General features: G+C 36.3%; 1 pseudogene; it reads left to right on the forward strand.

The window, feature by feature from the left end:
• The first annotated feature begins 4,750 nt into the window (after positions 1-4,750).
• Positions 4,751-5,405, forward strand: LOC124974080 (mitotic spindle assembly checkpoint protein MAD2B-like; annotated as a pseudogene).
• The last annotated feature ends 5,931 nt before the right edge of the window (positions 5,406-11,336 follow it).

Consider the following 11,336-nt stretch of genomic DNA (forward strand, 5'->3'; position numbering starts at 1 on the left):
TTCATTTTTTCAATTCCATAACTTTTTCTTTCTCTCTCACTCTCTCTCTATCTCTATTACTATCTCTTTCTCTCTCTCATGTTACATAATTCTATCGCGGAATGGCAGAAAACAAAGGTAACATCCAGCACATACTGACGGCTCCAACTGATGAATCTAATTGACAGTTGTGAAGTTGCACAATAAGGTAGGAGAATGGTGGGAAAGGACTGGAGTCCATCTCAGAGTCAGAAACTAGGTGAAACTCAGAAATTTACTCACTCTCCACCAGCCTGGGAAGTGAGCTTTGGTTCCTGGGCCCTGCCACTCTGCTGTCACCCTCAGCAGATGTGTCTTTAGTCCAGGTCTTCATAAGGTGAACAAGGCAGTCATCAGGGTTACCCAGACCTGCCAGTCTCATAGTCCCTGCTGATTAAATCTGCAGAAAAGACACATGAAGACACTGGTAAGTACACAGGTCCCTCTGGATTGTTTCCTTTTCCTGTAATGACTTGGCTTTCAGACAGTGAAGAAGGGATGACCAGGGCTTTCGCTGGAGCACCCTGCCATCCACAAGGGTCTAGTGTTGAATCTGACAACTGGAACCAGACAAACCTGGACCCAGCACACAAGAAGGTTTTGATGCCACTGCTTCCCAGGTGACTGAGGGTCTGAGGAGAAGCCAGTGTGCACAACAGATTCCAGAATCTGAGGGCCTGGCCTCCTGGCACATTGCTGCATCTCCCACTTCCTGTTTAGGACTGCTAAATGCTGAAATGCGGATGCACACTGAAATAAAGGTAGATCATGGTGTTCTGCAAAGAAAAGATATATATCATGATAGTATAAAAATATCAGAATAGTTTCCACTGTCATATATAACTAAAAAGAACAAATTAAAAGAAAAAGGAAAAAAGATTCAATTCTGAAAAAGAACCAATTAGAACTCTTGAAAATGAAAAGCATAATATAGTCAAATTAAAAAAACTAACTTGAAATTTTCATTAATGGACAAGATGAAGCAGAAAACAGACTTTCTATAAAAATAGAAAACTATGATCAGAATATCTAAGAACTCTTGAGATGGCATTAATCAACCAAATGAAATATATGTCTGAAGAAGGACTAAAGATACAGGCTAAAGGCATAAATAAACTATTCATTGAAATAGAAGCAGAAGTTTTTTCCAAAACTTGGTAATGAGATGGACATTCATGTACTGGATGCACTGAAAACCCCAAATATACAAGATGGAAAAAGAATCTTTCCATAACATGTTATAGTTAAAGTGCCACAACTCCAGAACAAAGAAAAAGTTTTAAAATTTGCAAGAGAGATATGTCCAAGTCACTTATAAATATAAAGTGAAACAGAAGATTTCTCAACAGAAACTCTGAAGGGCAGGAGGGTTTGAAACAAAGTATTTCTAGGTCTGAAAAAAAAAAAGAAAAGAAAAAGAACTCCCAATCTAGACTGCTATAACTGGCAAAACTATCCTTCAGAATAAAGGAGAAATATAAACCTTCCATGATAAAGTAATGTAATTCATGTTCACAAAGCCATCATTGCAAAACATATTTAAAGAAATTCTACGTACAGAAAAATAAAATTGAAAAAAGAGGGCAAGGGAAAGAATAAATTACATTAGAAAGTAAATAAGGAAATGAGAATAAGAAATAAAGCATTAGATGAGGGGTGAGGAGGGAGTGGAGAGAAGGAATAATAACAGAATGGGAAAAACATCATTACCCTATGTACATGGATGATTAGGCAAATGGTGGGACTCTACTTGGTGTTTAACCAGAGAAACAATAGCTGTACCCCATTTGTGTAAAATGAATCAAAATAAAAGGAGAAATAAAGCATTAGAAATTAAGTGAATTGAGAGGAAGGAATATATAACTCTTCATAATAATACTAAATGCAAATGGTTTTCATTATCTAACTATAGACATAGTTTGGCAGATTTGGTTAAAAAGAAATATTCAACTCTGTTTACAAGAAATACACCTTATCAGCAAAACATCCAGATTGAAAATTAAAGGATTGAAAATGATATTTCATGCAAATGGAACCTGAAAATAAGCAAGAAGAAATCTGAAGAGGTAGACTTCAGTTCAAAATTAGAAAGGACAAAGTAGGTCACTACTTGCTAGTAAAGGGAAAAATTCAACAAGAATATATAATGATTGTTAAATATTTATGCCCCACATATAGGTATACCCAATTTTATAAAATAAACACTGGTTAACATGAATAGACAGATAGGCCCCAAACAAAAATAATGGGTAACTTCAATATAACAATATCACTAATAGATAGGTCATCCAGGCATTAAATCAACAAAGATACAACGAAGTTAATACTTCTGAAGAAATAAACTTAACAGACATGTGTAGACTAGTTCATCCCTCCAACCACTAAATATACTTTCTAATTTCAGCTGCTCAAGGAACCTCTTCCAGTATAGATCATACATTAGGCCAAAAAGCAAGCTTTATCACATTTAAAAGAATTGAAATAACTTCTTCTGTTTTATTGGAACATAGTGAAATGAAATTAAAAATCAACAGCAAGAAAAAGTACAGAAATTATACAAACACATGGAGATTGAATAACATACTTCTGAATGAGTGGGTCATCAAAGTAACTAGGAAAGAAATTTTTAAAACCTTAGAATCAAATTAAAATAGGAACACAACATCCAAGAACCTATGGTATACAGAGAAGGGAGTTAAAAGAGGTAACTCCATAGCCATTAGTTCCTACCTAAAAATTCAGAAAGATCTAATAAATGAATAACAACGCAATTTGAGGTCTTAGAAAAACAAGAATACAACAATCGCAAAAACCAAGTAGAAGGAAAGAAATAACAAATATCGCAGCTAACATTAATGAAATTGAAAATAAAAACAAATAGGAAGGCCCAGTGAAACCAAGAATTGCTTCTTTCCAAAAGTAAACAAGTAGATAAATCCTTAACCAAAATAAGAAAGACCCAACATATTAAAATTAGAGGCCCCACAAAGGAGACATTAAAACAGACACCACCAAAATTGAGAGAACTACTAAGGACTATTTTGAATACTTTTACTAAAATAAATAGGAAAATTTAGAAGAATAAATGGATAAATTTCTACATACATATTATCTTTCAAAATTGAACCATAAAAATATAGAAAACCTAAACAAGCCAAATGACAAAACAACTACATTGAGGCAGAAACAAACAAAAAATCGAACAATGAAAAGTCAGGACCGTATGAATTCATAGTTGATTTTTACCAAATGTTTAAAGAACTAAAATTGCAGACCAACAAACTTGATCAACATAGATATAAAATTCCCAAATAAAATACCTACAAATTGAATTAAGCAATACATTAAAAAGATCATACATCATATAAAGATGGTTTCACCATAGTGATACAATAGTTCAATATTTGCCAACCAATAAAAATAATACAACTCACAAATAGACTCAATGACAAAAATCAGGAGATTGTCTCAGGAGATACAATTATAGCCCTGGATAAAATTCAACATCCCTTCATTATAAAAGCCCTGAAAAACTTATACACTTTAGGAACTTACCTCAACATCATATAATTTATATATGACAAATTCAAAGCCTGTTGAAAAGCCTGAAGAGAAAAGCCTGAAGAGAAAAAAATGAAAAGCACTTTCTCTAAAATCTAGAATGAGACAAGGATGTCCACTCTTACCACTCCAATTTAATATAGAACTTGAAAGCTTAGCTGGAGCAATTCAGTAAAAGAAGGAAATAAAAGAGAAAGAGTACAAATATAAAAGAAAAAAGTTAAGTTATGACTAGTTACAGTTGACATGATCCTATACTTAAAAGAATCTAATGACTCCACTAGAATACTTCTAGATTTAAAAAGCAAATTCAACAAAAGCCAGATACAATATCAACATACAAAAATAAATTTATATAATAATGCACCCCCTGAGAAAGAAATAGATAAAAAAATTCCATTCAGAATAGTTTCTTTAAAATACCTAGGAATAAATCTAACCAAGGACTTAAAGTATTTCTACAATCAAAATTACAGAACATTGAAGAAAAAAATTGAAGAAGACATTAAAAGATAGAAGATCTTCCGTGGACGGGGTAATCTACATTGTTAAAATGCAGTTATACAGATTCAATGCAATCCTCTTCAAAGTATCAAGGACTTTCTTCACAGAACTAGAAAAAAAAAATCCTAAAATTCATATGGAAGAACGAAGATCTGGAATAGCCAAAGAAATACTGAGAATAAAGAGCAATGCTAGAGGCATCACAATACCTGATTTCAACTTATACTAGAGAGTGATAGTAACAATAGTAGCATGGTACTGGCATTAAACACACACACAGTTCAATGAAATAGAAGACACCGCAAAAAGCACACATACCTAGTCATCTGATTCTTGACAAAAGCACTGAAAACAGGCCTAGGCCGCAGGCGGAGAGGGAAGCAGTTGGCTCCCGCGCTGGTAATCGAACCCGCCTCGGGGGAAGCCCAGGCGGCAGCCAGTACCGGGGAGAGGCAGGGCGGACTAGTCCGGACCCGCCTCCTTTCCGCGGGCCGCACTTTCCACCCGGGCCCTGCGCGGCAGGCAGGCTCCCTCTGCGTCCGCGGCCCTGCCCTCTGGCGGGTGCTGCCAGGACTTCTCCTGTCCCGGAGAGAGTGGGCGAGGGCGGATGGGGGCCCGGGGTAGTCGGTTCCTTGGACTATCCCCTGCGCCCCCAGGCAGCGGAAGGATGACCACGCTCACAAGACAGGACCTCAACTATGACCAAGTGGTGGCCGATGTGCTCTGCGAGTTCCTGGAGGTGGCCATGCACCTGATCCTCTACGTGCGCGAGGTCTACCCGGTGGGCATCTTCCAGAAGCGCAAGAAGTACAACGTACTGGTCCAGTCATGTGGGGCTGTATACAGATGTCCTGCCACCCGGAGCTGAATCAGTGTATCCAGGACACGATGCACTGCGCCAAGCCACTCCTGGAGAAGAATGACATGGAGAAAGTGGTGGTGGTGATTTTGGATAAAGAGCACCGCCCAGTGGAGAAGTTCGTCTTTGAGATCACTCAGCCTTCGTTGCTGTCCATCAGCTCAGACTACCTGCTGTCCCTTGTGGAACAGCTGCTCTGAGCCTTCATCCTGAAGATCAGCATGTTTGATGCTGTCCTGGACCACAACCCCCCAGGCTGCACCTTCACAGTCCTGGTGCACACGAGAGAATCTGCCACCCGCAACATGGAGAAGATCCAACTCATTAAGGACTTCTCCTGGATCCTGGCGGATGAGCAGGATGTCCCATGCAGGACCCCCGGCTGATCCCCTTGATGACCAGGACGTCAGACATCTTGAAGACGCAGCTCTACGTGGAAGAACGAGCTCATAAAAGCAGCTGAAGTCCACCTGTCACGCTGGTCATGCCACGTCAGACTGGGGGTCCCCAGCCTAGGGCAGTGCTGCAGGGTCACCCTGACTCCAAGTGCTCTTACTGCCACTGTGTACGGACGCCACCCTCCAGCCTGGGGCTGCTCAGGTCTGGTGGCCTTCATGGAGGAAGCTCCCCAGGAGGGCACCCGGGACACTGGAACTGTGGTGTCTCAGTCTTCTGGCTTCAACTGACCAACACTATCTGTCTCAAATATTATGCTGTGAGTTATTTCAATAAAGGGGCCCCAAGGGCTGACTGGGCTGTCATTAACCACAGCAGGAGGGACAGATGCAGCAAGCCAACCTGGGGAGGGCTGCTTCTCTATCAGAGTGCCAGGCACCTCACCCCAGCGGTACACTCAACCCCAGGCTGGTCTTACTGAAAACATTTATTTTGACAAAAAAAAAAAAAAAAAAAAAAAAAGTACTGAAAACATACATTGGAAAAAGATTGCTTCTTTACCAAATGGACTGGAAAAACTGGACATCCAAATGTAGATCTCTATTTCTCATCCTGCATGAAAGTCTACTTAAATGGATGAAAAACTTAAGTATAAGACCATGAAGTTTGCCTCTGTTAGAAGCAAACAGGGGAAATATGCATATATATATACCTGGACAATGACTTCCTCAGTAGTACGCCTTATAGTTCACAAAACAATACAAAGAACTGAAAAATAAAATTGCATCAAATTTAAGATTCTGCACAGTAAAGAAAAGCACAATATGAAGAACAGACTACATAATGGGAAGAAATCACTGTCAGTTACTATTCCAGCAGAAAATTAAAATCAGAATACATGAAGAACTCAACAAACTCAGTATGAAAAATAAGAATAATAATAAACAATTCAATAGACTGATAAATGAGCTGCAAATGCACTTCAGATAAGGAGAAGTAAAAATTGTCAACAATTATATGAAAAAAGTCCATATCTTTAGGCATGAAGAAAATTACAAATCTAACTCCTCTGAAAATCCACTCCAGTCAGAATGGCAATCATCAAAATACAAGTAACAGTAAATGCTGGTGAGAATGTAGGAAAAAGGAAATCTAATATACTTTTGGGGGGAATGGAAACTAGTAACAGCCACTATGGATATCAGCATGAAGAGTCCTAAAAGAACTGAAAATAGAACTATCATATGATCTGGCAATACCACTCTTCAGTATTAACCCAAAAGAACTCATGTCAGCATACTTTAGAGATACATGTATGCCCATGTTTATTGTAGCACAATTCACGACAGCAAAATTATGAAAACAGCCTATGTACAGGTCAACCAATGAATTAAGAAAATATGTCACACACACACACACATGCATACACACACACACACAGAGTTTTATTCATCCATGAAGAAGGATGAAATGATGTTATTTACCGGAGAATGGATGAAACTGGAGAGCATAATGTTAAAACAGAATAAGATCAGAAAGATAGGTATCATACATTTTTTTCCCTCATATGTGGACTTTAGAAAAAGGGAATCTCATGGAAGTTGGGGATAGACCACCAGGTAGAGTAAGAAGATGATGAGAAAGGATGAGAAAGAGAGAGGGGGAAGTCCTGGTGAGTTAAATTGATCAAATTATTTAATGTACATGCACCAATAAGTCACAATGGAATTCTCTGGTTTTTATAAAATAAACCAATAAAGAAGTCTGTCTTGATTTTTATACTACTCTGCTTCAAATTAACTTGTACTTGATTTTTCTTCTTTAGTAAAATTCATTTTTTTCTTCTGTTATTAGTGCATTTTTTATTATTTCTTATTTAATAATAAGTATATTTGGATATGAATTTTTCTTTGACAAATCTTGGTTTGAAAATATAACAAATGTAGATGTACTATATGCTAAATATATTTATTTTTTGGCACTCTCTCATATTTTGGAAGGAAAGAAGGTCCAAATTCCTTTACAAAGATTCTGTTCACACATTCCACATTCTGTGGACATTAGAAGTAGTTAGGCTAGAATTCTTGTTACATTCCTTATTACATGTTTTATTTAAACTCTTTTAGAATACTTCCTCTGTTAAACACTAATCTTATATTTTTTTGTGGATATTCAAATATTATCTGTCTCATATGACAGAACTTGTGAATTCTCAAAATTGAACTAATATATTAAGTTTCAATGAATATTGTTGAATGACTGACTAAATAAAGTAATGAATGATAAATGTTTGGTTCAGTTTGCCAAAATTCCTTTCTGTTAAAGAAAGGTATAAAAGATATTTATCTCCAGAAATGTCACTGAAGCATCATTTTTTCCTAATATTTGCTCAAATTTCAGAATAATCTTCTGGCTTAAACCTATAGTCCCAGTCTGAAGAATGTTTTCTCAGATCCAAATTGAGGAGACTAGCTAGCTACAAGTAATTGGGGAAGAGATTGCTAAATTTTAGACCTTAAATGATGTGCCAGGATAGAATTATTTTGTTTTGTTTTGTTTTGCCCTGAAGACTAAAGTTCATGTGACCTTAGAAAAAAGAAAAATCAAAAGGGCCCAAAATTTATGTTCATCTATTAATATGTGTCTTGCAGTAAAGAATAAGAAAAGGTCCTGAAAGTCCAATATGATTATCAGTTAGCAGATGTATAAGTATGGTATGCAGTTAACATGCATGACATCCAACAGAGATGGGGGTCAAGAATAGATGAAAGTAGGCCCATGAGAGGAAAAGAAAGGAATGCTATTTTGATGGGCATGATCTCACATAGAATGTAGGAATTAGACATAATGCTATCAATTGAAGATTAATGTGTACCAAAGGTAAAGTATTAAAGGCAACAAATATCATTTTTAAAAAATAAACTATGATATATTGTCAATTTTACAATACCTGAAAATCTATAGCAAGAATGTAATTCTGGTCACTATTGTCACATCAAAACAAAACAAAAGTCACACATAAGGCATGATATCTATATTAATGGTTACCAATCTAAATAGCACCCAGGGTTGAATAAGGCCTCTGCAGACGGAAGGTTGATTAGAAAGTTGGTATTTCAGTCAGGTAAATTTATGCTCTGAAGACTCTTAGAATGGTTCTAGAGCATGTAGCATTCTGTTGGTCTACCACTGTGTGTGCAAATTCTACCGAGTTTGAAGATGATTTATTTTGGGATATTCCTGAATATATTAAAAATTACAATAAGCTAAAAGCCTGTTAAATTCTCACTCCACCCTTACTTTTTATACTTGCCAACTCATTCACCTTCCCTAAGTTGTGGTTTGGTATGTAGCAATGAAAATTAAATCAGACTGAAATATTTCTTAGCCTGAGCACTTTATTTCAAACTATATTTTTCAATTACTTAGACATATCCATTTCCTGTTTGAAATTTTACAAAGCACTTTCATATAAGTGTATCTCTCTTCCCATTTTAAAAATAGAACTCAGCTAATGAACTGTTCACATGATCTGCTTAAATATAAGTGAATGATTACTGATCACTTCATCCCACTTAGCCACTGTAACAATTGAGTTTAAAAAGTGGGGTGTAGCTCACCTGACATTTTCTGTACATTTTACATTCTTTCTTTACTTTTGCCAACAAATATTCAATTCTCTTTTGTTACCCAATTGCTTTTTCTAAAACTTTCTCTAAGTTTGATTTCTTTCAAAGAGTGAATCAAATAGTCATTTATACTGTAGTATATTTTAGTACTCAAAATGGAGCTTTTTTTTTTCCTTTTTGTCCTGATAATTTTGATAATTTTTAAAATTTCGTGGCATGTTTTTTAAAATTTAGGTTCTGGCTCATCAAATCAGATTCACTGTATCAATACTTCTGGAATGTGTTATATAAGATGTTTATTTAAAATCCCCCAATGGAAGATGATGATCACTAGTTCAAGAACCACTGACAGTTCCAAACTTTCCACTTAAAATAGATCATAAAATGGTTTTAGATGACCTTTAAGATTCTTTTCAAATTAAAATTATCAAACACTACAACTAAAGAGAATCTGAGATTTGTCTCTAGACCACTGTTTGCAAATGTGTTTCTAAGGGAAATGGCATTCTGTGGTAATCCATAGAGCTCACTATTTTGTCTTATCTTGAGGCTAGGTAGCCAAGGTCTAGGTTCATTTTTCTTTTTAATTTTTTTTTTTTTGCTGTTTCAATTTTTTTAAATTGATACCTAATTATTGTACATATTTGTGCAGTAGTGTAATATTTTGATACTATATATACAGTGTGTAGTGAACAAATCAACATTATAGCATATCTATCACTTCAAACATTTATCACTGCTTATTGGTAAGAAGATTCAAAATTCTATCTTGTAGATATTATGAATTATACAATAAGTCATTGGCTATAGTCACCCTACTGTGCTTTATTACACTAAAACTTATTCCTTCTACCTAAATGAAATTTTGTACCCATTACCCCGCTTATCCCCTTCTGTCCTCTGGTAACCACTGCTTCACACTCTGCTTCTACAAACTCAACTCTTTCAAATTCCACATGTGAGAGAAAATATGTGACAGTATTTGTCTTTCTGTATCTAGCTTATTTGACCTGAAAAAATGTCCTCCAAGCTAATCCATGTTGCCAAAAATGGCAGGATTTCCTTCCTTTTATGGCTGAACAGTATTAAGTGCATGTTTCTTAATCCATTAAGATTAAGTGCACACTTTCTTAATTGATTCATTTGTTCATGGATCCCTTGTTTTATTTCATTAACAATTATGTTTAGTTCTGCAGTAAGCATCAGAGTGCAGATTTCTTGCCAATGTACTGATCTCCTTTCTTTCCTTTTACATATATACATGATATATATGAGATTGCTGAATTATATGTTAGTTTTTTTTATATTTATTTATTTTTTTTAATTGTATACAAATGGGATACATGTTGTTTCTCTATTTGTACATGGAGTCAAGGCATACCATTTGTGTAATCATACGTTTACATAGGGCAATGATGTTTATTTTTTTCCCTTCCCACCCCACCCCTCCCACCCCTCTTTTCCCTCTATACAGTCCTTCTTTCCTTCATTCTTACCACTCTCCTTATCCCTAACCCTAAACCTAACCCTAAACCTAATGCTAACCCCTCCCACCCCCCATTATATGTCCTCATCCGCTTATCAGCGAGATCATTCGTCCTTTAGTTTTTTGAGATTGGCTTATCTCACTTAGCATGATATTCTCCAATTTCGTCCATTTCCCTACAAATGCCATAATTTTATCATTCTTCATTGCGGAGTAATATTCCATTGTATAAATATGCCACAGTTTCTTTATCCATTCATCAACTGATGGGCATCTAGGTTGGTTCCACAATCTGGCTATGGTGAATTGAGCAGCAATGAACATTGATGTGGCTGTATCTCTGTAGTATGCTGATTTTAAGTCCTTTGGGTATAGGCCAAGGAGTGGGATAGCTGGGTCAAATGGTGGTTCCATTCCAAGCTTTCTGAGGAATCTCCACACTGCTTTCCAGAGTGGCTGCACTAATTTGCAACCCCACCAGCAATGTATGAGTGTTCCTTTTTCACCACATCCTCGCCAACACCTATTGTTGCTTGTATTCTTGATAATCGCCATTCTAATTGGGGTGAGATGAAATCTTAGGGTAGTTTTGATTTGCATTTCTCTTATTACTAGGGATGTTGAACATTTCTTCATATATCTGTTGATTACTTGTACATCTTCTTCTGTGAAGTGTCTGTTCATTTCCTTAGACCATTTGTTGATTGGATTATTTGTATTCTTCGTGTAGAGTTTTTTGAGTTCTTTATAGATTCTGGAAATTAGCGCTCTATCTGAGGTATGGTTGGCAAAGATATTCTCCCACACCGTAGGCTCTCTCTTCACATTGTTGATGGTTTTCTTTGCTGAGAGAAAGCTTTTTAATTTGAATCTATCCCAGTTG

Source organism: Sciurus carolinensis, unplaced genomic scaffold (assembly GCF_902686445.1).
Source record: "Sciurus carolinensis unplaced genomic scaffold, mSciCar1.2, whole genome shotgun sequence".
Classification (NCBI taxonomy): domain Eukaryota; kingdom Metazoa; phylum Chordata; class Mammalia; order Rodentia; family Sciuridae; genus Sciurus; species Sciurus carolinensis.